The sequence below is a fragment of the Mobula birostris genome, chromosome 7 (assembly GCF_030028105.1).
Source record: "Mobula birostris isolate sMobBir1 chromosome 7, sMobBir1.hap1, whole genome shotgun sequence".
NCBI classification, from domain to species: domain Eukaryota; kingdom Metazoa; phylum Chordata; class Chondrichthyes; order Myliobatiformes; family Myliobatidae; genus Mobula; species Mobula birostris.
The window spans coordinates 123331308-123354748 of NC_092376.1; the positions used below are offsets into that span (position 1 = coordinate 123331308).

Sequence of the window (23441 nt, forward strand, 5' to 3'; positions counted from 1 at the left end):
TTCTCCTACCTGCCTGCGAATACGTCTGTCCTACAATGGCCTTCGAGCCCTCCAAAGCTGGGAAAATAGAAGTTTCTGCGACTGCCTCCAGCTCATCTGCCGACATTATCGCCATTCTGGACCAGCACCACCAAGAGATTATATCTGAATTTAAGTCTTCCTTCAGTTCGTTGGAGTCAAAATTGCATCAAATTAATTCCAAAATGGAGCAACATGCCGTTCGTCTTTCTCATCTTGACTCAGAAACCGGAGATTTAAAATGTCGTGTTCAGCAGCTGGAAGCAGTTTGTTCTAACTTGAGTGAGACCACCACCAAGTTATCATCCAAAATAGCTGATCTCGTAGGTCGGAGCAGAAGGCACAATCTACATATCCTCGGCCTGCCAGAGGCTATTGAAAGCGGAGCTCCTGTTGAATTTTTTTCCTCCTTACTTTGTGAGGTTTTTGGGAAAGATACTCTTCCGAATTTACGTGAGTTACAGGGAGCCTACCATATATAGGTATTTCGTTCTAAGCCCAAACTGGGCTCCCAGCCACGCCCAGTTATGCTTTGTTTTCATTACTATCAGGTGAAAAACTTTTTGATTATGGAAGCACGTCGAAGAGGAAAATTGCATTATCAGGGCCATCCTATTCATATTGTTGAAGATTATGCTCCTCAAGTTTTGAGGCTGCACGCCAAATCCAAAGGCGTAATGGAAGAGTTTTACAATCGTGGACTTAGGCCCTCGCTACATTACGCCGCCCATCTTCGAATAACTCTTAGTACTGGGGACAAAAAATGGTTTAACTCTGTTACAGAAGCTTAGAAGTTCATCCAAAGTCTCCCTGCTGTTATGACTTCTTCAGACTCGATCTGATTACAGGTTTCCCCCACCATCCGAAGGTAGAGCGATCCTATGAAACGGTTCGTAAGCCAGGATGTCGTAAAGCGAAGAAGTAATTGCCATTAATTTATATGAGAAAAATTTGTGAGTGTTCGCAGACCCAAAAATAACCTACCAAATCATGCCAAATAACACATAAAACGTAACAATAACATATAGTAAAAGCAGGAATGATATGATGAATACACAGCCTATATAAAGTAGAAATACTTTTCCACAATCATTGCCGCACTGCTCTCCATAGTGAAAATCTCACGCAAGCGCTCTCGGCAGAAACACCGGGCAAGCGCCGTCGGCAAAAACACAGCGCAAGCGCTCTCCAGTAACCTTTAAGCTATGAAGCTGCCAAATCATACCAAATAACACGTAAAAATACACAGCCAATATAAAGTAGAAATAATGTGTGTACAGTGTACTATCACTTAGCAGAATCGGGAAGACAGCACTGAGCACACTGATGATGGTGAGTCGTCGGAGGTTGGGGTGGTGCAGTGGCCCCCACTCTCCGGCAGCGAACCAATACTGATCCGCGAAGCATGCAGGGGTACAGTGGTAGCCCGGACACACCCAGCACATCTTTTAAGAAAAAAACCCAAACAAACAAGCTAATTAGGTGCCACCCAACGTGTAAATGTCGGCCCAGATCAGAGGCAACGCAATCAGCAATTGCCTCTCATCTGGGCCGACATTTACATGCCAGGTGCATGTACATGGTCCTTACTTCGTTCACCACGATCGAAACACTTAATTATGTCTAGTTTTATGCTTAGTGTAACACCCTTACGAGCTCTCTCAGGCTTTTCCGATACATTAGAACTCATCTTGCTAACGGCTGCTCACAGGCACGTGTTTAAGCAATGCCGACGAGAATACAGTTCCAGGGAAGAGCGGCTGCTCGGGGCGTGTGCTGCTTTTTCTCGCGCGTTGCCTTTTTTCGTAACAGTGAAATTACCTTCTGTTAGTGAAAACAGGTAACTAATGTAGGTCTTTCATAACAGTGAGGTTTCGTAAAGTGAACGTTCAGAAAACGGGGGACACCTGTATTTAAAGTGGCTGATTACTTTTTTTCTCTCTTTGGTTTTCCTTTTAAATTAAATATTTTAAATTACTGATAATGGTTTAGTTTTGGTATAAGAAGTTCAGAAATTTATCAAAAGTCTCCTTGTCATTGTGATTTCTTCAGACTCGATTTGATTATTTAAAATGGCCGATTGTTTTTTTTCTCTCTGTTATATTTTTTTGTTTTCCTCCTAAATTTAATTTTTAATATTACTGAAAATGGTTTAACTCTGCTATTAAGTAATTCAGAAATTTAGTGGAAGTCTCCTTGCTATGGTGACTCCTCCTTAATTTTTAAATTACTGAAAATGGTTTAATTCTGCTATAAGAGTTCAGAACTTTATCAAAGGTCTCCTTGCCATGGTGTCTATTTCAGACCCACTTTGATTACTTAAAATGGCCGATTGCTATTTCTTTCCCTCTTTGTTTTTTCTTTTTTTTAATATATTTCTTGTCCTTTTAAATTTAATTTTTAAATTACTGAAAATGGTTTAACTCTGCTATAAGTTGTTCAGAAATTTACTGGAAGTCCTCTTGCTATGGGGACACCTTCTAATTATTTTTTAAATTACTGAAAATGGTTTAACTCTGCTATAAGTAGTTCAGAAATTTTTCAGAAGTCTCCTTGCTACGGTGTCTCCTTCATACTCGATTTGATTAGTTAAAATGGCCGATTGGTACTTTTTTCCCCTCTGTTTTTTTTTTCCGTTTTCTTCCTAAATTTTATTTTTTTTGATTACAATATTTTCTTTTCTTCGCCGGTATGGTCGTCTGGATTATTATTTCAAGTTAAGTCTAATACTTTTTGATAGTACTGTTTTCTTTTTTTTTCCCTTTATGTACAATTTTAATTCCAAGTGCATAAGCTCTCTGTTTCTTTTTTAAAACTGTTAATTAAACAGAGCTCATGAAGCTTTACAGATACTGGAAGTTGGGGTTAGGGATAGTTTTTTTTCTAAAGAGCTTGCTGCTGTTCTTTGGTAGCTTTCTTGCTTTGGGTTCGGGGGGGGGCGGTTTCCTAGTGCCAACATTATTTAAACAATTCTTAGTTACCCTTTGTTATTCAGGACTTCTTTTTGTCCTGATTTTTTTGTTTCTTACTTTTGCCCCAGAGCTGTTATTAGAATGTTTGTCCATATGTATGCCTACTACCCTATATGTTTTTTTATATGACAATGGTTAGCCCGTTGAACCTTATAAACTGGAATGTTAAGGGATTGAACCATCCTGTTAAAAGAAGGAAGGTGTTTTCACATCTCAAGCAGCTCAAAGCTGATACTGTTTTTTTGCAAGAAACACATATTCATAGTTTTGATAACTCTTGCCTTATGTCTAGGTGGGTGGGACAACACTTCCATTCTGCCTTTCCGGCTAAAGCCAGGGGGTTTCAATTCTTATTAACCAGAATGTTCCCTTTGAGCTTCACAACAAAATTTCGGATACAAATGGTCATTTTATTATTGTCTCTGGGAAATTGTATAATAATAGGGTAGTCTTCGCTAACCTCTATGCTCCCAATATAGATGATGTGGATTTTTTGACCGTTTTTTTTTCTTTACTGCCTGACTTCAGTTCATATTCCCTCATATTGGGTGGTGATTTTAATTGTTGGTTAGATCCGGTATTGGATCAATCCTCTTCTGTTCCTAGACTCCCTAGTAAATCTGCTTTACCTATTCACTCTTTCCCTTTCTAATTATGGTACTTCTGATGTGTGGTGTTTTTTCCATCCTACGAAGAGAGATTATTCCTTTTTTTCACATGTCCATCATACTTTCACTAGAATTGATCATTTCTTAATGGATAATCAGCTGATTCCATCTGTTCGCTCTTGTGACTATCAGAGTATAGTGATTTCAGATCATGCCCCAGTTACCCTGTCCATAAATTTCCCTGGTCTTCCTCAAAGGAACAAACATTGATGTTTTAATCCAACCTTGTTGTCGGATAATGAGTTTGAAAAATTTATGAAGGACCAGATAACTTTTTTTTTAAAAAGTACTAACATGTCATCTGAAATCTCATCCCAGGTCATCTGGGATGCCATGAAAGCATATTTGAGGGGTCAAATAATTTCATATACTGTGAATCTGAAAAGAAAGACCTATTTAGAGCGTTTAGACTTGATTGGTCAAATTAAAGCAACAGACCAATTATACGCCCAGGCCAAAAATCCTGAATTATACAAGAAGAGAGTAGAACTTCAAACTAAGTTTGACCTCATCTCCACTCGGCCAGTTGAATGCCAACTTCTTGAAAGTAAGAGCCGATTTTATATTCATGGGGATAAGTCCAGTAAGTTTTTAGTCCACCAACTAAGACGCTCTAAAGCTAAACAACATATCACAAAAATTCGAATGGGAAATGGGAACATTACTTCGAATCATTCTGATATCAATGACACATTTAAGGACTATTATTCTCGACTTTATACTTATGAATCTTTAAATGAGAATATCTTGGTTGAGCATTTTTTAAATAGTTTAAATACAGGTTTCTCCCGCCATCCGAAGGTAGAGCGTGCCTATGAAACGGTTCGTAAGCCAAAATGTCATAAAGCGATTTATGTCATAAACCGTTTATTTATATGGGAAAATTTTGTGAGCGTTCACAGACCCAAAAATAACCTACCAAATCATGCCAAGTAACACATAAAACCTAAAATAACAGTAACATATAGTAAAAGCAGGAATGATATGATAAATACACAGCCTATATAAAGTAGAAATACTTCTCTACAACGATTGCCTGCACAGCTTCTCCGGAACGAAAATCTCACGCAAGCGCCGTCAGCAGAAAATCTCACGCAAGCACTGTTGGCAAAAACACGGTGCAAGCGCTCTCCAGTAACCTTTAAACTATGAAGCTGCCAAATCATACCAAATAACATGTAAAAAATACCCAGCTGACATAAAGTAGAAATAATGTACGTACACTGTAGTATCACTTACGGGAATTGGGACAGCGCCGAGCACACTGATGATGGTATGTTAGACTGAGTCGTCGGAGTTTGGGTGGCCCCCCCACCCTCCAAGCCACTGAGCGATACATTGCCGTGAAGAACACAGGGGTCCAGCGGTAGCTGGGAGGTACACAGCACATCTTTAAGAAAAGAGCCAAAACAAACATGCTAATTAATTAGGTGCCGCCCGTAATTGTCGGCCCAGATCAGTGCCGATTTCCCATTGCGTCGTCTCTGATCTGGGCTGACAATTACGTGTCGGCGGCACCTAATTAATTAGCATGTTTATTTCAGCTTTTTTCTTAAAGATGTGCTGTATGCCTCCTGGCTACATTTGCATTCTTCTCGAATCGGTATCTGTCCATAGCCTGGGGTGGGATGGTGGGACACTGGGGAGTCATCTCGTCGCCTGTTTCCATTAGAGCAGGCAGCTCATCTTCTCCTATGACTGCCCACCTCGATGTCGAAGGTCGAAGTTCGTCGTCTGCTGTGGCTGATGTGGAAGGCTTGCTTGACTGCTGAGCCTCGTGTATTTTTCTATCACACAGTTCTTTAATAAGGACTCAAACCATCCTGCAAATATCCCCTAAACCGACGTACCCTTTCGAAATAAAAGTCGTACTTTATCATTACTCATTTGGTTTCGATTGTTATCCTTTTTTCTTCCAATTGCATCAGCTCTTCATCTGTCAGTTCCTGGTGATGGGATGCCAAAACCTCTTCAACATCATCTTCGTCAACTTCCACAAGCCAAACTCACGTTGTCCTTACTTCGTTCACCACGATCCAAACGCTTTAATTATGTCTAGTTTTACCGTAAGTGTAACACCCTTACGAGCTCTTTCAGGCTTTTCCGATACCATAAAACTCACCTTGCAAACGGCTGCTCACAGGCTCGTGTTTAAGCAACGCCAGCGAGAATCCGGAGGAGAGCGGCTGCTCGGGGCACGCTGCCTTTTATCGCGCACTGATTTTTTTTCGTAACAGTGAAAACACCTTCTGAAAGCGAAAATAGGGTACTAATGTAGGTCTTTCGTGACAGTGAGGTTTCGTAAAGCGAACGTTCGAAAAGCGGGGGACACCTGTATTCCTTCACTCTCTTCTGACTTTAAAGCAAAACTCAATGAACCATTATCATTAGAGGAAATATCATTCTGCCGTCTCTGTATTATAGTCAGGTAAATCTCCTGGACCTGATGGCTTTTCAGCAGAATTTTATAAGTCATTTTCTTCACTGCTTTTGTCTCAATTATTTTTAGTTCTATCCAATTCGTTTAAGCATGGTAAATTGCCTGCATCATTTAACGAGGCAGGTATCATTCTTTTAGCCAAAAAAGGTAAAGATCCAACAGAGTGTTCTTCGTATAGGCCGATTTCTTTATTAAATGTCGATGTTAAAATTTTGGTTCGTAGATTAGAAAACATTATACCCTCTATTATTTCTGAAGATCAAACTGGTTTTATCAAAAATCGTTTTCCTTTTTTTAATATACGGCGCTTATTTAATATTTTATATTCACCCTCAACTGGGATTCCTGAATGTGTTATTTTTCTTGATGCAGAGAAAGCATTCAATCGTGTCGAGTGGAATTACCTTTTTGCGGTTTTAGAAAAATTTGATTTTGGACAAAGTTTTACTACATGGATTAAATTGCTATATTCATGTCCCACCGCTTCTGTTTTGACCAATTCTCTGCTATCCCAGTCTTTTAGTCTTAAACGCAGCACTCATCAAGGTTGCCCTTTAAGTCCTTTACGCTTCGATTTGGCCAGAGAACCACTTGCCATTGCGTTTCGTAGCTGTGCTGAAGTGAAGGGGATTTGGAGGGGAGGTGTTCAGCATAAAGTTTCCCTTTATGCTGACGATCTTTTACTTTTTATATCAAACCCAACTACCTCTTTACCCTCAATGTTTTCACTTCTTAATAAATATAGCCAACTTTCTGGTTATAAACTTAATTTACATAAGAGTGAACTCTTTCCAATCAATGGAGAAGCACAATTGTTAGTATTCCACAACCTCCCTTTTAAAGTAGTTAACAATCAAATCACTTATCTTGGTATTACAGTAACAAAGAACTTTAAGAATCTTTTTCGAGAAAATTTTACCTATCTTCTAAACTCTCCAAAACAGAGTTTGACGCAGTGGTCACCCTTGTCTATGTCTCTTGTAGGTCGTATTAATGTTATTAAAATGTATATCCTTCCTAAATTTTTGTATCTATTTCAGTCTTTACCAATTTTTATTTCTAAAGCTTTTTTTGATGGGTTAGATTCTATTATTTCATCTTATCTATGGAAGGGTAAACGCCCTAGACTTAACAAAGCTCATCTTCAAAAATCTAAAAAGGAAGGTGGTATGGCCTTGCCTAATTTTCGTTTATATTACTGGGCAGCCAGTGTTTGTTGTCTTATTTTTTGATCTTTCTTCCATAATAAGTCTGACTGCCCAAAATGGGTGGCAATGGAGTTGCACTCTACTAAGGATCTTTCAATTTCTGCACTTCTCGGTTCCGCACTTCCTTGTCATTTGCCTAGACTAATTGTTAATCCTCTTATCAGACATTCTTTAAGAATATGGGCTCAGTTCAGAAAATTTAATGGTCTTCATGGCTTTTCTCTCTCTAGCCCTATTTTACATATCTTTTCCTACCTTCTATGCAGGATTCAACATTTTACAACTGGCATAAAAAGGTTATTAGGCGCTTTGAAGATTTTTTCATTGATAACCGTTTTGCAACTTTCCAACAATTGTCTGTAAAGTTTAATCTACCTAATACTCATTTATTTAGATATCTTCAAATTAGACATTTCATTAACCCTTTGATATCAAACTTTCCTGAGATGATTGAGAAAAATGTTCTGGATTTGTTTTTTTGTATCAATCCATTGGGTAAAAGTTTAATTTCTGCTATTCAGGATAAGTTAGTGATTTTGAGGCGTGCCCCTTTCGATAAAATTAGAACTGCCTGGGAACAAGATCTAAATATTTCCTTATCTGATGCGGTTTGGGATTTAATTCTTAAGTCAGTCAACTCAACCTCTCCATATGCTCGCCACTGCCTTTTGCAGTTTAAGGTTTACACAGGGCTCACATGTCTAAAACTAAATTATCGCGGTTTTACCCTGACATTAGTCCTGTCTGTGATAAGTGTAAAGGGGCTGAGGCTTCCCTTATTCATATGTATTGGACTGTCCTAGTCCAGAGAAAGTTTGGAGAGAAGTTTTTTCAACTCTATCTCATATTCTTAATTGCCAGTTAGAACCTAACCCTCTGGTTGCTCTTTTTGGCACCTTTTTGGTGATGTAAATTTGCACTTGAGTCCAACTAAGTGCCGAACATTATCTTTTGCCTCTCCCTTGGCTAGACGGTTGGTCCTCCTTAGGTGGAAAGATGCTGCCCCACCCACTCATGCTCAAAGGCTTAGCGATATTATGGCCTGTTTAGACCTTGAAAAGATTTTTAATTATTCACTTCTCAATTTGGACATAAAGTTTCATAAGGTGTGGAGACCTTTTCTTGAATATTTTCACAATTCTTCTTTAGGGCAAGTTTATCCTTATTTTTGTATGCTACAATTCCTTCCAGCTTTGTTTTGTAAGTTATACTTTTTTTTGTTGTGAATTACATTATACTTTTGGTAGTCGGCATTATACTTTCTTTTCTTCAATATAGATTTACAGTTCTCTGGGGTTGAATGCTCTGATTGATTTTTTTTTCTTTTATATGCACAATGGTTGGCCTGGATTTTTTTTTCAGTGGGAGTTTGGGGTGGATACTAATTTTACATAATTCTTTTTCGGGTGGCTTTTTTTCCTTAATTGTTATGAATTACATATTGTAATTGTTTGTTTCACACTGTATAAACCTCCATTTTGTTGTTGGGTTCTCTTTCTGTAGTTTCTTATAGAAATGCATGAAAAAATTAATTAATTGAAAAAATTTTTTAAACTTCTGTTCATTATATATGCGAGGTCACTTTTCTGAACTGTCTGCGCATCACCTGGGAATCTTCCCAGTGCCTTGTGGAATTTTCCATTTGCGATGTCAGGTCTCAATAATATTTCATATTTCGGAATTTTGGCTAAGGGTACTTAACCTGTATATGGAAATTACTACGGGCATTGAAATTCACTTATGAAATGGGAAGCATTGCAGTGCCATCTACTGGTAGAAAGTTTTATGTACGTTTATTGACAAAGGAAGCACCTGCATCTACAGTATATTGTCACTGAATTAACACCATGATTACACTATCCTGTTTCCACTCTACAGAATGATAAAAAAAATTACTCGTAAGTATAAAAATGCAATTACAGCCTGCATATAGGAAGAATGCCAAAAGAAAGGTATAACAAACATGATATCCCTTGCACAATAAGCATGCTGACTCTGCACAAGAGCTTATGATTTAAGTAAAAACCAAATAGTGGAAATACACAAGTCAAGTAACATCTGTACAGAGAAAATCACAGTTAGCTAGTTGATGACACTTCATTAATGTGAAACTTCAACTCTACTTCGATCCCTTGATCTGCTAAATTCCAATATTCACCATTGTTTTAATTTCAGATTTCCAGCACCTGCACCATTTTACTTTTGGATGTTTTTCTAAGTATCATATTACTACTACCTTAAGAATGGATTCTAGAATTTTACTGACAACAATTATCAGGTTAATTAGTGCACCATCCCTGTCTTTCTATTTCCCACCTGTTTTTAAATAAAACTTATCTTCTGATCTACTGAGACTTTTCCATAATCTACAAAACTGTGAAACATTGTATTAATGCATCTACTAACTCTTAAGTGACTTCTTTTAGTCTTTGGATACAAGCTCGCCACACTAATAAAATGGTATTACGGGAAATTATAACATTCCTTGAACTGGGCACACCACTCCACATTGCCATTACAATTGCTGTTGAGTTAAGCAGATCAAGCTACTGATAGAGAGCAGTCAGAGACAGGACTAGTATGACTCAAAGCCTTGAGGGCATTGTAGGAGATATATACTGTTAAGTACTATAGCAGCCACTTACCTAACTATACAGAAGCATCAAAGTAGACAAGACCAGCACTGGATGATCACCATGGTTATGAACCAAGGCAGATAAGAATGATGAAAGTGACTGAATAGTAAAGAAATTGATAGCCATTTTATCTGTGAGCTTAATGATGAATCAGCTGAAATATTGTCATTAGTGTCCTTTTTGATGGATCCTCCATAATGGAAGGAATGACATTTCACAATACAGACCCAAATTCTGCTGGAGAACACAACAGCTCTTGAATTAGTTGACAACAAGCATTGATTCTGAGTACAAGCATTCTCTTACTGCTCAAAAATCTTACTGTTAGTCCTGTTTTTGATCCTGTGAAACAATTAATGCTGGTGTTACGTGTATTTCGACCCTTATGGGTTGCTATCAAGCTTCCTCGTACGTTATGTACTGAATGTAATGAGAGAGGGCATTCAAGGTAGATGACTTACAAGCAAATTAAAAAGCTGCACATTTGTTCCTCATCTCTCCATCTCTCATGTGTGTTATTCACAGCCACCTGGCTTCACAGTACCACAAGCATAACCACTGGTGCAGAGGTGACAAGTCCTCACAAGGTATTTATTGTTTTGTACCCTTCCGCAAAGGAAGTCCGTGAGCAACGTTGGTGGTGTACCACTGTGTAATGTGGGGTAGCAAAAAGACAACGCTGCATGCCATAGGAAGCTTGGTGAGTGAAGAATCCAAGGGGAGAGAATGAGAATGGGATGGTTAAATAAAACAAATTAAGAGGGATAAAAAGACAGTTAAGACCACGATTACAGAGAACCCTAGGGTTCCGTGAGATGTTGCTAGGCGTTCCACAAGAGATGGAGATTTTAAAAAAACATTGTTTTTTGAATTTGCACAATACACGATGCTAGCACTCGCAGTGGATGGTTTTCAAGCATTGATTGGACTCACTTAACTTGGGTTGTGACATCAGCCTCTCCTTCCCGAATTACCTCCCCCTACTTTCCCTTATGTGCTGCTGACTGACTTATTGGAGTGAACAAACTACCAGTGTAGTAGAAAATTAGAGGGAGATTTTCATTCTAAAGATGGTCCAGCGTGGCAATTTTTGAAGAGGAGGTGTGAGAGAAGACAGGCAACTATAGGCCAGTTAGCTTAACATCTGTAGTCAGGAAAATGCTTGAAGCTGTCATTAAGGAAGAAATAGCGAAACATTTAGAAAGGAGTGGTTCCATTAGACAGACGCAGCATGGATTCAGAAAGGGCAGGTCCTGTTTGACAAACTTACTGGAGTTCTTTGAGAACATGATGAATCCAGTGGATAGAGGGGAACAGGTGGGTGTTGTCTACTTGGATTTCCAGAAGGCGTTCGATAAGGTGCCGCACAAGAGACTTATAAATAAGATACGGGTGCATGGAGTCAGAGGAAGTGTATTGGCATGGATACTGGACTGGTTAACCAACAGAAGCCAGAGAATTGGTAAAAAATGGGTGTTTCTCCAGTTGGCAGTCAGTGGTGAGTGGGGTGCTGCAGGGGTCAGTGCTGGGCCCGCAGCCGTTTACCATTTACATTGATGATTTGGAAGAGGGGACTGAGAGTAGCATAGCAAAATTTGCTGATGACACTAAACCGAGTGGAAAAGCAAATTGAGCAGAGGATGTAGAGAGTCTGCAGAGGGATATAGATAGGTTAAGTGAGTGGGCCAAGGTCTGGCAGATGGAATACAATGTTGGTAAATGCAAGATCATGCACTCTGGAGGGAATAATAGCAGAGCAGATTATTATTTAAATGGTGAAAGATTGCAGCATGCTGTTGTGCAGAAGGACCTGGGAGTGCTTGTGCATGAATAGCAAAAAGTTGGCTTGCAGGTGCAACAGGTTATTAAGAAGGCAAACAGAATGTTGGCCTTCATTGCTAGAGGGACTGAATTCAAGAGCAGGGAGGTCATGCTGCAACTATACAGGGTACTGGTGAGGCTGCACCTGGAGAACCGTGTGCAGTTCTGGTCTCCATACTTGAGGAAGGATATACTGGCATTGGAGGCAGTACAGAGGAGGTTCACCAGGTTGATTCCAGGAATGAAGGGATTAACCTATGAGGAAAGATTGAGTCACCTGGGACTATACTCTCTGGAGTTCAGAAGAATGAGAGGGGATCTTATAGAAACATACAAAATTTCGAAAGGGATAGATAAGATGGAAGTAGGAAAGGTGTTTCCTAGATAGGTGAGACTAGAACTAGGGGACACTGCCTCAAGATTCAGGGGAGAAGATTTAGAACGAAGATGAGAAACTGTTTTTCCCAGAGAGTGGTGAATCTGTGGAATTCTCTGTCCAGGGAAGCAGTTGAGGCTTCCTCACTAAATATATTCAAGAAACAGATAGGTTTTTACATAGTAAGGGAATTAAGGTTTATGGGGAAAAAGGCAGTTAGATGGAGCTGAGTTTACAGACAGATCAGCCATGATCTTATTGAATGGCGGAGCAGGCTCGATGGGCCAGATGGTCTACTCCTGCTCCTATTTCTTATGTTCTTACGTTCTTATGAAATGGACAGGCCTAGGTCTACAGACAATTCTGATAAGGTTAATGATGAAGAGTTACAACCTTCTGAATCATTTCACTGTAGTAGTGCAACAACTGACACAAAAAAAAAGTCTATCCTTACAATGAAAGCTGCTTATCACTGGGTTTCACATGAACTGGTGATCCAAGTTGTCCTATTCCATGGTGCCTAATCTATAGCAAACAACTTACAAATGTAGTAACGGCTCCAGCAAAACTGAAAAGACACAATTACAAATCACAGCCATATGACACGCAAAAATGATTATTTTAAACAATGATTGGAATCTCAAAACAGATTAAAGCTTTTGAAAATAAAGCACAGTTAGTAAAAGGACTTGGGAAGCAAGTTATTTAGTAGTTTACTCAAGAATGTTTAAAAGACTGTGTGAAAACCTGGAAAAAGAGCAGCAACTTCTTGCTACATACAGAAATCCAGTGGCTTCACAAAAGAAGAGTTCTCAACAGGGTGTTTGAGCTGAATCGCAGGAGTACTTACAAGAAAATAGTAGGCCAGATTTTGCTAAGTGCTTTAAAGATGAAGCATGGCTGCAGAAACTAGCTTACATATCAGACATTTTTCATCACGTGAACCAGTCGAATAAGTCTCTGTAAGGCCCTGGAGAAAATGTTTTGACTTCAAGTGAAAAGATTCTTAGATTTAAAAGGAAACTGAATCTTTGGAAAAATCATGCTGCAAAAGGAAATCTTGAAATGTTTCCACTGTTGCTTGGGCTTGAGAGTGAGGAAGGATATCAGAAAGTCTCGAGTCTTATTGAAAAACAACTGGAAAAACTGCAGAACAAAATTGAACATTAATTCTCCTCCTTTTCAGCACAAGTGTACAACTAGGTGAGGGACCCATTCTCTGAATCTTCCATTCAGCCTGAGAACTTGACTTTGAGAGAAGAGGAAGAACTTTGTGAGCAGCACTCTGATCATGCAATCAAGATGAGTGTTACTGACCTCCCCCTGGATAAGTTCTGGACTTCTATGAAAGAGTATCCTGTCTTTCATAGGAAAGCAATGAACATTTTGCTGCAGTAGTTTTCAACTTCTTACATGTGTGAAAAAGCTTTTTCTTGTTTAACAAGCATCAAGAGCAAGGATAGAAATTGTCTCATTTCAGCTAAAGGTGAAATCCTTGTGTGCTTATCTCAAGTTTGATTCAGAATTAAGAAATTTATTGTTTGCCTTTATCAGTTTTTAAAATTTGAGGGAAAAGAAAGAGATTAATTCAAGAAAGATAAGCTAAGTTTAACTATCTGTTCTTTTCAAGAAAGATAAAAATCATTCTCTACTCAAAAGAGCATTGACAATTATTTTAGGATTATTATAACTACAACCTACTGATCACGCAAACATACCATGAATTGTAGATATAATAATTTTTATGCAGGGATTCTCTGAGACCTGAAAATTACTTCAAGGGTTTTTCCAGGGCAAATAGGTTGGAAAAGGCTGGATAAGACTAATTGACATTGCTGGAACATGATTGTGTTTGAAATTGGCAAAAATGTTTGAAAGTATAAGGCCATATGAAAAAGGGCAGAGCAATGGAGTTCATAAACTGAAAGATTTGAATATTTTGCACTAGCAAATCAGATTTGAGATGATATTCATATTCCAACTTATCTCACCATGGTGGGTCCAAAAACATTTAATTTATTATGTAGTCTAGTACAACCTGCAAACCCTGATGATAAGCCTTATGAGGACAACTAAAGTTTTAAAGGACCACCATTCACCTAAACCTTTGACCACTGCTGAGAGGTTTAGATTTCATCAAACTAATCAAGAGAAAGGCGAGTCTATTGTAGTTTGCGGTGGTGCTGAAGCAATTGTCTAAACACTGATTTTTGGCAGTCGTTGAATAGCATGTCACATGATAGACTCATGTTATCTGTGTAGTGAGACAATTCAGAAATGTTTGCTTACAGATGACAGACTAACATTACAGAAGGCAACTGATATTAGTACATATATGGAGATGGCAGCTAAAGAAGCAGATACTAAGCACATCTTCCCAAGTTCATGAAGTTTCTACTGACTTTAAGAATAAGACATCTATTGGCAATCAATGTTACCGTTGTGGCAAAACTCAGCATTCAGCAAAAGAATACCGGTATAACAATATAGATTGCCAAAGCTGTGGCAAAAAGGGACATATTGAATGAGTCTGTGAAAGTAAAAAGGCACAGTCAACCAAAACCACTGCAATAAAGAAAAATTACATTTAGAAAGGCAAAAAGAAGCATAAACAAGATGAAGATAATCTGATAGCTGATGTGACTGTAAATGTACTATATGTGGAATTTTCTGGAGAGTGGCGGAGGGTGAAAAAATAGAAGAGGGAAATTGTGATTAATGGCCTCAGAATCTACGTTATTAAAAGATAAGCAGCTGAGTACATTTAAACTCTATTTTTTTCATGTTGAAAGAAATGGAATCCCTTCCTGCTTCACTATACCTCAGAATTTACATGAAGGACTCAGATGGGCACAAGCATGTAGTCAATGGCTCTGTCAACCATGTAGAACCCCACAAACTTAGTAATATCTAAAAATTTTTGCTGCTGATCTTTCCTATTCATCATCAGAGAATACAAGCACTGAGATCCACGCTCAGGGAGAATCAGATGGAGATGCTGTGTGACTAATAAAACTTGTGATAGCATGGAAGTTTCCAACTGCATAAAATGAAAATGTTTCTCTGATCAGTGTTGTCACAGAGATTACAGTACTATGTGTACTGTGAAAACGTGACTCTTCTTCATATTGGCCACAGAACTCTACCATGACCTTTTCCATAAAGAGTCTCAACATCCACTGATCGTGGGTTATGATAATAAAGGATAAAACCTGTGGATTGAAAGGGCTTTCCACGCAAAGCTCTCCTCATGGTCATTCCACCAACAGCTAATGTCCCTCCACTTGATCTTATCTCCTCCCATTCTGCATTCATATCAAGGGGGATCCCCAAGGCAGCTACTCAATTTCTCCTGTTGGTTCCAATAACTTTCAGTAACATACATCGTCACAGCATTCTTTAGCAGAAATCCTCAGAATCCCAAGGGGAAAAATGTTAACAAGAGTACAGCATTGCATACCTTCCCATTGAATTCCCAGATTCAAGCAAACATGGCTGCAAATCACCACAAAACTTTCAAATAATTCAATAGCTATTTAGCTGTTGCAGTATAGACATGCCATTGGTTACAGAACTACTCAAGAAAATGGCTTGAAGCTACCTTCTTGAAGTTTAGCAGCTATTGCAATCACAAATCAAAATTTTTATGATCCTTAGAATACAATCACCTGGCATGGCCTTTAACTCTTTCATCAGGCTGCCATTTTATACTAAGGGTAGACTTAACCACGGTTGAAATTCAAAACCCAAATTCAGCCTTTTCTCAGAAGTCTTTTAGCGTTATTTTGAGGGGAGGGGGAGGATATTGGCTGTTGTGTATAACTAAAGTCTTAAAATAGCACTTCTAAATTGTAGTCACACAGAAAAGTCTTGTCATTTAAAACATGACATTTAAATATCAGCTTTAAGTTTGATTTTTAACATAAACCATTTTTAAATCTGTGAAGTTAAGATAGGCAGCTGAGTGACAGAAGCGTACGTGGCACTTTCTGGTCCATTATAGCCACTCTCTCTATTAATACCAAATATAAACCCCACAGTGATTTCAGTTGCCTGTATTATACATAGAAACAGAAAATGCTGCAAACATTTAGCAGTTGCACAGCATTTTATCTTAATGGCCCTTTGTCAGATTTCTGAAACAATAACTGTTTCTCTTTTCACATAACTCTGTTTCTCTTTTCACATATACAGCCAAACTTGCTGATTGCTTACAACATTTTGATTTCATTGCAGATTTTCAGTATCTGCAGTTTTATTTTGACTTTTCAAGTAATTAAGATTCACTTGTTATTGAGCATCACACCTCAAGCTCTTGGGTGAAAAGCACGTGCTGAAATTTCTAAGCTGTGTCCTTCCACATCACGTTCTGTACTTATATATCCACATATGCAGAAGGGAAGTTAAAATAATTCAGATTGGACATCAATAAAAAAAAGAATTATTTCTCTTTAAATCATATTAAATATATCAATTGAAATTGACACATTAAATGTTATACAAAATGGAAGAATTCTTTCAACAGTTCCCTTTGACATCAACATAAAATTAGGAAAACAGCACATCAGGCAATGTCAATGGGAATTAGGAGAACAGGATTATTATTTCATTTTGTAATATTCTTCGGAATTCCAGTATCTACAATACTGGATTTCAATCCAATTTGACTTAAGATTTTTTAAAAGTATATTGCCTTTTGTGAACTTCTCACACGTAATCAATTCCTCTTCCAAGTTCTCTTTTAAAAAGTATATTATTAGACATTCTTTCTTTGCTCTGAAGTGAACAGATTCTTAATTAACAATGGCGATCAGTGAAACACTCTCAAAGTTCTAACTTAGTTTCCAAACACAACAGTATTTGATAATAGGAAAAAATTGTTATTTATCCAGTCTGTTCCATAAATGATTAAATACTGTAAACCAGTTCAAGAATGGTTACTCTATTACTGGCTTAAGTTTCCAATCAAGAAAATTTAAGCATTTTATTTGGATTGTTGTTGCATAGTGTAATAGCAAAACTTATCCTCAATGAAAAGCAAACTGAACTAGAAATCAGAAACAAAGGAAACTGCAATCCAGGATTGATATTGTCTCAAAATTTGCTGGTGAAATGCAGAATGGTCAAATAAATTCTACACAGAATCATAGAAAATTTATGACACAGGATGCCATTCAGTCCATCTAGTCTGCCCTAACCAAAAAGTAGTTACCCAACTCCTAATTCCAACTACCAGCACTGAGTCCATAGTTACGCAGACCACAGTCCTTCAAGTTCTTAAAAGTGATTTTTTTTGATGTAATGGGGATTTTAGCTCCTACCACCTTTACAGGTAATGTATTCCAGATCCACCATTTGAAAGGTGATCTTCCCTTTCATCTTTCTACTAGTTACTTTAACTTCAAATTTAGATATATTTATCACATGTTCAAAGCATACAGTGAAATGTATTTTTTGCCTTAACAACCAACACACCCAAAGATGTGTTAGGGGCAGCCCACAAGTATCACCACACATTCCCATGCCAACACAGTGTGTCCACAATGTTTGGCAGACCAAAACACAACACAGCGGAACAGAACATAACAAAGAACAAAATAACGACAGAAAAACACGCCCCATTCATCCCTCCCAGCCAATACACAGTCCTCTAACTCCAGGACAGGCTGTCCTTTTTGGCCTCCAGCGGACTCGTGGATTCACAGTCACTGGGCCTCTTACCTTCCCAGCAAACTCGCAGATTCACAGGATCTGCAAGTCTGCTTTATGCTTTATTCCTCTCAGCCAAGTTAATAAAGTATTTTTTTTAAGCTTTCTCCATGTAGGTCTGCCGAATATTAAATACTGCAATTAAGTCCCTGCTCAGTCTCCTCTGCCCAAACTCTCCTCAAGGCTAAAATTTTGCACACTTGGCAGCATCCTCAAGTCTCATCTACACCTTTTCTCATGAAATCATGCATATGGTAGCCAAAATTGTCCTTAATAGCAAACTGTGGCAGAACAAGTAGGATGTAATTATCTACAGCATAACCATTCTGCTCTTATGTTCTGTACCTTATCTAATAACTATTCCCTGTGCTTTCTCATGCACCTCAAATTATTCTGCTACTTTCAAGGATATGCGTACACACAAAGGTGTGAAGGACTTTAGGATGTATTATCATAATCCCTTGCTTGTTGCATCTGTAACTCACACTTTTCTGATTTAACGTTTATTTGCAACTTTACTGTGCAACTGTTCCGGCATGTATTTACATATTGCAGTATAAATCTTTTCCCCTTTCAAATGCATGGAGAATTTTTGCAACTTCAAATATCCTTATTTTGTTCTCTACATTTAAGTCTAAATCATTAATAAATATAATAAAAAAGCATCTGTGCAGCCAACCAGCCTTTTGGTCAGAACAACAACTTCAACCATTATCCTTCGCTTCTAATCTCCAAGCTAATTTTCACCTTTCTCCCGAGAATTGTCCAAACATACACAACTGGGGATGCACAACCATCAGAAGCAGAGTTCTGAAGAGTTCACTCAGTGTGAAGAAATTCCTTTTTGAGTCCTAAATGCTTGACCTCCTAACTTGAACGATGCTTGCTAGCTCAAAGCACCCGTTAATGGAAACAGGCTCTTTACATTTTTTCATTCTCTCAGAATCCTATAAATGTTAATGCTCATATTATAAAATATTTATATCAATAAACTCAACTTATAATTATACAACCAGAGTAGTTTTCCTTATGAGAGCTTATTCGGAATTTCTGACATTGAAAGCATTGAGTCATAGATGTGACAATCTGTTGCAGCTGAAACATTGTTTATTTTAATCTTCAAAGCAAGATAAAATGCTATACACTGAAATATATAACAATTCTGCTCAGTTAAATACCAGGAAATAGAAGCAAGCACAAATTTCAATTGCTTAAGGAGTGATATTTTCAGAATCTCATTGAAACAGTTATTCAGCAGTAGTGCAAGTTTATTTCTGAGAATATAACACACAGTATATTCAATAAATTGATGAAACCAAAGTTAAGATTTTTTTTCAGAAAAGAAATGGACAAGTTATTACCTTTTGTAATTGTCAATCCCAACATCGCCACTGTAAAATAAAGCTGTATTCGGTCTCACTTGAAAAAACTTAATCAGAGACCAATTGAAATGATATCTATTTACTTTATTATGTTGCACTTATTACCTCATTTTATTATTTTATCATTTTATTTTATTATTACCTCACCTTTGTCAAGCATAATTATATTTTGCTTATCACTTGATATATGTGATAGAAATAAGCTGAAGTGAAAGCTACAATAATCAATTAGAATCATGCAAGTCTCGACAAAACAAGCCCAAGACTACACAGCTCCAAACGAATACATGGGTAAAAATAAAATTGGTGCAAGAGAAGTGGCAAAGCTTCTCAATACACACCTATCCTGTTATCCAAGTTCCTTTTCCAGTCAGAAAATCAAATCCATTCACTATTCTACCACATGCAAGTAAAATACCAGTGAAATTTGTTTGCCAACAGCCTCTAATCATCCTAGCCCTAAGTTCTACATTGGTGAGACAACAGTGATGACAATTGAAAGTTTCCCTGCCCACTGAATGAAGAAATTTCTTCTCATCACTGACTAATATGGTGATAACTGTAACCCTGTTACAAGGTACTTCTATCACAGAAAATATCAATACCAAATCTGTTTTTAATGAGATCACCTCTCACTACTCTAAACTGAAGACAGCATTGGCTCAATATACTTAACTCTACTTCACATGACAAACCCAGTATCTGGAGTTCACTTGGTTAACTCCCTCACTGCAAATAGATTCTTCCTTAACTGAGAAGCTAGATCTGAACACAATATTCTACTGTTGGTAAAAACATTAAACTGTCTGTGCTTTCTCTTTGGGCATGAATTTAGACCTGGGAAAGAGGTTATAGAAAAAACAAACATTCAGGCTCAATGGTCTCTCTTTCCTACGTCCACCTAATGAGTATATAAATAACAGCAATCATTAAAGGATATACTTTACCTCTCAAGGGGTACTGGAATTCCCTTAAAGATCAGCTAATTTTACATCTGTTTGACACCAGGAACGTATAATGTATATAACTTAGTAACGCATGCTGATTTAAGCTCACAGACAGAAACCATATGACTTACTAAAGGGAAAATTTACTTTCTTAAACGATAGGATTTTTAACATCATTAGACGGCACAATGCTATGACTATCGTAGGGCTGATGCCACACAGCTCCAGTTAATTGGGTTGTATCCCGACTTTCCAATGCTGTCTGTGTGCAGTTTATACATTCTCTCTGATCTCACATAGGTTTCCTGTCTCATTGCAGCAGGCAGGCTGATGGATTAATTGGTCACTAGTGTGCAGATGAACAGTTTATTAGATTGGGAATGGGGACTGCTCTGTGAGTCAGCACAGATTTGATGGACAAAAATTGACTCCCTTATTACAAGAAAATATGGAAACATTTTTAAAATGTGCACATTAAAAATCTTTCATGTTCACACAAGATCTTTAGGGGAAGATTCTGAGATGTTATTTCAGCTAAATATATCAAATTCAAAATCACATAAACCCATTGCTGCTTGCAACAGTCAACATTCATAGATTAGATAAATGCTTAACTGTTTGTCATTTCATTGAAACAAGATGCTTGCAATATTTTGACCCCTTTCTCTCCCCGAGCCACATATATTTCAGTATAATAATATTTTGACGCTAAATATTAGAAACTAAATTTTAGGTTAAAACACTTCAAAGTATTTCTTAATGAAGCGAAGTCTTCCCACATACTAGTAGATTCATCCACTACAGTTCACTGAAAAGTAAAAATATATATAAAATTCCAGGCTTGTAAACCAGCCAATGCAACAGTCGCTTGATTTGCTGTCAATAAACTAAACTTCGGATTTGGAGACTTGCTAAAGATACTTATCGAGTTAGGACTATGAAATAGAAATCTGTCTACAATATTAATAAGGTGAAATAATTTGCTACCTGCATCAAACAGTTAAAATCTAGGTTCAGCCATTACAAATACATCAGAAGGTAAACTGGAAAACATCAGTCCGTTATTCTACTTCGAACAAATGAACGATTTAATGGTTTGGAGCAGAAAAGGGTTTATCAGAACATTCTCCTTTCCAGATCGTCTTAAACGCTGAAAGTGTATGTTTTTAATTGTGTTTCAATATAGTTTCTTTAAGACAGACAAAAATTACCAACTTCCAAGTTTGTAGGTATTTCTGTAGAATAGGAGGCCACAGGATAACCGGCACGCATACGCGCTTTCCTACTAAGGGGGCGTGGTCCCAATGAAAACCTTCAGGAGATGGTTTCTTTGCTTTGTGTTTAAAAAAACACGGATTACGATTATTCTCTTAAAACTTCTGATCATAAGTAATACGTTCGCCGTGGGTCCATATTAATAATCAGTGCCAAGGATACTACATTATACAAATTTACAAGACAATCCTCAGTTGGTGCATTACCAACTTCCTTGTAAACAGATACCACGTGTAAATATAAATTGGATATTTACCCAAGATGGAAACTGACGGCAATAGTGAAATTATTATTTTACTTGACTATCCTTTGAAAGCACAAAACGAGTAGGTTTTCCCCAAACTGACCCTTTCAAACATCAGCTGCAGAGATAAACAAAACACTGCCATGTGTTTACATAACGGTGGATGGGCGGGTTCCCTCCTCCATCCTATATCGCATACAAAAAGGCAGGCAGGACCTATTACTCCTTTTCTGCTACAAACACAGCGACCTGTTTAGGGCAGCTGCCAGTGAATCTCCGCTGGTTCCCAGCCACGGGCCTGGCCTCATATTATGTTTCTCAGCCCTGTTTCTAACATGGCGACCAACACAAACAAACCCGCCGTGGGCGGGAACACAGTAACTTCAGAGCCCTGCCGATCCCACCCACCCACCTCGCCCATTGGCTCGCCGTTCTGTGTTGACGGAAACTTTCTCGGCCAGCTACTTACCATTGGCGGCTTGCGTGTCAATCGGTTGACGTCACAGGAGCTCGAGGGTTTTTCCACCCTCTTTCCTCCATCTCTCTCAAGCTACTTTCTACCTCAGTGAAAGATCTTTAATTAAAAGACCCCTAATTTCATGTCAGCACCTCTACTTCAGCCAAGACCGTTCCAAATGGCACCGACCAACACGGAAAGGCTGCCACACCTACCTCTGGAGACGCAGGGCGTGTTGTCAGGCCAGATGTGACCGGAGCGTTCAGGGGACAGCCAGGCGCGCGTTTGTTTTGTTGATATCTTCCTGACGGGTTCCTGGAAAGCGCGTGACTACGTCGTAGGGGTGGGGGAGGGGTCGCGACGTAACCAATGGCTGCGCCGCCCGCGCACTAGCCAATCGCAGGCATGCTTCTTCCCTCCCCACCTAGAGCCAGCTCAAGGTCTCCAGTACTGTACCAGAGACCAGAATGTTCATTGCCTAGGTGTCCTGCGAGTCGATTACCGGGCGTGGGGAAGGAATGGGTTTCATGCGTTTTTAAATTTACGCGTGACCCCTGTTGAATAAATCATTACAAGCACTTTCCGGAGAGATTCTGTCCTTCCTATACATTTATATTCATAGCTCCTTATTCAAATAAGGCTGCCTGTGACTCAAAGTTCGAAGTAAATTTATTATCAAAGTATATATACATATGTCACGATATAAAACACTGAGATTATTTTTCTCGATCATAAACCACAGATACTGCCGCCTAAAGTACTGTTCTTGTAAGTATAAATACTCAACAGTTGTCTTTATTTTGCATACATTATATCTTTTGTAATGTTCAAAGAAAAATAATGGAAATGTTATGTGACAAACATGACGATTTGAAATCATTCAGATAGCTTAGCTACACATTTTAATTATCTGGGATTTTCATGAAATGAAACCCTAAATAATACTTCTTTTTGATAATGGTTTATTACAATATCAAGTTAATGTACACATTGTAATTACTTCAAATGATGTCAAACTATCTTTAAGAGTTGTTGAAAATCAAAATGATCCAAATAATTCTCAAAAAAAAAACTCAAATCACACGTAGTTTAACCAGTCAGGAAGTCATGTTAGTAAATTGATGTAGTATTCTTACCTATCAAGATACAGTTGGAGAACTTGCTCTGCATACCATTCATACAGATCAATTTATTAAGACAGTGCATAACTACAGCAGAAGCTATTACATAACAGTGCAGAATAAAGTGTTAGTTACAGAGGAAGTGCAGTGCAGGTAGATAAAGTGCA

At 38.1% G+C, this 23441-nt stretch overlaps 1 protein-coding gene across 4 annotated transcripts in view; it reads right to left on the minus strand.

Moving 5' to 3' along the window:
• Window positions 1-23134, minus strand: part of crebrf (creb3 regulatory factor) — a 79267-nt gene extending 56133 nt beyond the window's left edge. For 2 of the 4 annotated variants that reach the window (XM_072263705.1, XM_072263703.1), the window contains exon 1: window positions 22369-23133. The gene's annotated coding sequence lies outside the window, so the exon portion shown is untranslated. Of the gene's footprint in view, window positions 1-22165 lie in introns of all 4 variants that reach the window. The other 2 variants (XR_011886619.1, XM_072263704.1) reach the window with 2 other exon arrangements.
• Between the last annotated feature and the right edge of the window lie 307 nt (window positions 23135-23441).